Source organism: Drosophila subpulchrella, unplaced genomic scaffold (assembly GCF_014743375.2).
Source record: "Drosophila subpulchrella strain 33 F10 #4 breed RU33 unplaced genomic scaffold, RU_Dsub_v1.1 Primary Assembly Seq170, whole genome shotgun sequence".
Classification (NCBI taxonomy): domain Eukaryota; kingdom Metazoa; phylum Arthropoda; class Insecta; order Diptera; family Drosophilidae; genus Drosophila; species Drosophila subpulchrella.
In genome coordinates, this window is record NW_023665507.1 from 130,394 (window position 1) to 134,176 (window position 3,783).

A 3,783-nucleotide genomic window follows, 5' to 3' on the forward strand; every position below is an offset into this window, starting at 1 on the left:
ACGTATTTTTTCTGTTCAGGATCTTGGCGTTCTATTTGATCATAAACTTAGTTTTAAAGACCATATATCTACTATAACTAACAAAGCCAGAAGTCTCCTGGCGTTTATGAAGCGTTGGTCAAGGGAGTTTGATGATCCATACACAACAAAGCTTTTGTATGTTTCTCTTGTTCGTCCGTCAATGGAATATTGCTCGTGTATATGGTCACCTCAAATTAGCTGTTACCAAAATATGTTAGAGTCTGTTCAAAAACAATTTCTTTTAGTTGCTTTGAGAGGTTTAAACTGGGACACAGGAAGTCGATTGCCCTCTTATCATGCGAGGTTACGCCTGCTGGACTTACCAACCCTGAACCATCGTAGAAAGTGTCATGGAGTTATGTTTTTGCATAAATTAATTAATGGTGATGTTGACTCTCCCTTCCTTCTTAGCTCCCTCAACTGGAATGTACCCTGTAGAACAGTTCGTCGTTTTCGTTCGTTGTCTCTGCCAATTTGTAGATCCAATTATGCCCTTCATGATCCTTTTCGGGTTCTTTGTGACGACTACAATGCACTGTGTCACGTCTTACTGTTTGATAGCCCTAATGCAACTAATTATGATAAACTTATGTATTTTCTATCTTCCAATAATTTGTAAATTTATATTTTACTAGCCATTCTATGTGAGCATGTATTTTAAACTGTCTATTGTTATGTCGTCTTTTTCCATGTCCGCGATTTCGTTTACTTGCCCAAATCGGTTTAGGGCTCCGCGCGTAACAAGCTTTGCTTGGTGTCGTAAGGGCCACTTGTTTGTACTGACCATAGTGCATCAACGTCCAAGAATATCTGCAAAAAAAATCGCATCCGATGGCATGATTGGCCACCACAAGAAGCTTGTGTGCCAGACACATTCCGTCGATCTCCACTTCTGCCATAAACTGACCAGCGGAGCGTGTAATGTTGTTTCCAAGTCCTCTTAAAGTTACACAGCTTGGCTGCAAGAAGACGCTACCCATTTTCGCAAACACGGACATTTTTAATAGGGTAACATCTGCACCTGTGTCTATGAGCCCCTTGACTTGCACATCGTTGATTTTGAGAGACTTAAGGCGTTTCTCCTCGTATGCTACGTTTACGGCAGCCGTACCAGGGCAATCTTTCGACATGTGACCACTCTGATTGCAGCGGAAGCACTTTAATGCAGCTCGGCAATCCCTGCGTAGATGTTCTTGGGATCCACAATTGTAGCAGTGCTGTTTCCTCACGTAGCTGTTGTGCTCGGGCTTCCCTGCAAGCGGCTGTGACTCTTTTTTCGTCACCATCAGATTCTCATCGATCTGACGCGTTCGTTCGTAGATTTCGTATTTCTCTCTTAGCTGCTTGTAAGAACTGCATCCATACAGGGTGTACTTGTAATCCGTTTTAAGCCCCAAACCCGTCGACAATGTACCGAATTACCGACTCTGTGTCCAATGTCCCACGAGCAGCGATGCGTTTCATTTGTAGCATGTATTCGTGAAAGCTTTCATTGATTGCTTTCACTCGCACAGACAGCTGATTGTGAATTTGTGCACTGCATAAACGATCGCACTCGAATTCCGTTATAAGTTGGTGACGCAGCTGGCTGTACTCGTACACTTCTGTAGACTCCAGAAAAAGAGCGGCTGTACGTGTCATTTTGGCACGAGCTTGTACGTATTTCTGTTTGTCGTTAAGCCCATATGCTTCAGCGTTTAATTCGAAGTTATTAAACCACTGCTGCACTGAAATATTTTCTCCACTGAACTCAGGAATTATTTTGGCAAAATTTTCCACTACCAGCGCTAATTTTTAACGTGAGAAGCTTAACCAGATCTTGGAGCGTCTGTGTGTTTTCTTCTAGGACGTTTGTGTCGTTTCGGCGATTGTTTCCACCTGTCCCTGATCCACTTGGGCCCTCGTATTTTTCCATTTTCTCATCTGGTGGTTCCTTTTCATTTGGCATAATAATTCTGTTGCGCAATACCTTTACCGGTATCCTGCTTAAAAATACGGTTTTCTTTTTCTGATCTTCTTTCCTCTGGGTTGTTGTCTCGTTTCCTTTGCTGGCGGCTTTTGGGGTATGCGGCACCGAACTGTATTTTTGTCTTGCTTTATCGGCTAACTGTTTCTGAGACATGCGGCTTGCGCATTTTCTCACTTTTCACTGGCAATTCGCGACTGGTTGAGCCCCCAAATGTAAGATATTATTGGATACGGCTTATTAATATTATTTCGCGGTGCGCAGGTAATGACAAGAACAATTGGCTTTTAATTAACTGCTGGATAAATGCTGCTCCTTTCTGCTGATTTTCCACACACGTTCGGCTGCTTCAATTCTCTCCTGCTTACTAGGCTGTTCGGCTGCTACTTCCACTTCTTCTGCTCCCTCTGCTGTTACTCTGCTGTACGACTTCTGCTGCTGTTACTCTGCTGCTGTTACTCTGCTGTTGTTACTCTGCTGTTGTTAACCAGTGTACCTTAAGTAGATCTGCTTGCCTACTCTCTGTTACATAAATATATAAATAAATAAATAATTAAATAAATACATAGATAAATAAATTCGGCCAAAGAGCTAGTGGGATGGCTCGGAGGGCGCCGAGCTGAAGGCTACCGAACGGGTCGCAGGTTGCGGATAGCGAGCGCCCTGGTTCTCCGAATAAGCGTGGAAGTTGGACACGGCCCGGCTACCGCCAAGCCCCCAACACGAATCGTAAATAAGTAGCCCCGGACAGTCAGCGGGTATCTGCGCCGTAGCAGTACCGACGTCGCGCTTGTGCTGCCGCCTCCGACAAATAGCTCACACATACCCCCTTCCCACACTCTTTGAACCTACCTCTTCCCTACCTCACACAACTCATCTCACCCCGGGCTGGACTAAGGTGTCACTCGTACCGTGCCGAGAGTCAATCTGGCTGGGAGCCCGAGTTATCAAAAAACGCAGTCTCAAACGGTGAGCTCAGGCAAGTGGCGACCGCCTGTTCTATGTCAGCCTTACCCGGGTACAGCGGATCTCTGCCCGGGTGGACCTGTCCCTTCTCCGCAGCTCGTGGGAATAAATATGGAGAAAAAAAAAATAATAGCAACAAAAAAGAGCCCGACACTCTTAAAAAGTCGGAAGTCGTAACCAACGACGACAAGAAGAGCAGGATCACGGCTCCGATTACCCTAGTCCCTGTGACATCCACCCCTGCCAAGACCAGCGAACAACGCAGCCGGCTAAGCCCAGCTTACCACAACGACAAGCCCAAGCCTCCCAACAGCGTAGGTGTGGCTAACCAGCTACTCCAACCTGAGGGGAGCGCAAAAGCCGGTCTCGTGGTGAGTACCAGGGCAAAGGAGTTCAAGAGGATACCAACTAACCAGGCAGGACCTCTTGAACGAAAGAAAGCTTTTCGGATCCCCAAACGGCTGGCCACCAACCCGATACGTGAGGATCAAACGTCAAAATTGGATTACCTAAAAATCCAAAAGGACATAGCCTGGGCAAAGGCAGTAATCCCAGACTTTGACATCGCTATGACCACCAGCAACAGCAACAAGCGAGAGAGGTCGATGGAGACAGCTCAACCAGCGAGCAAGAAGGCCAAAGTAACCAACCGCGGCACATGGTCGAGATCCTTTGCTGAAGTAGTAAAGGATCGGAAGATCATTGGAATCATCGACCAGAGCGATGAAGGCGGAAGGATCCCAAGGAACCAATGGGGTCTGGTTAGACGGGCCCTTGCGTCAGTGACCTTAAAAGTGCTGGACGAGAACCCAGGTCCGCCACCCGATTGC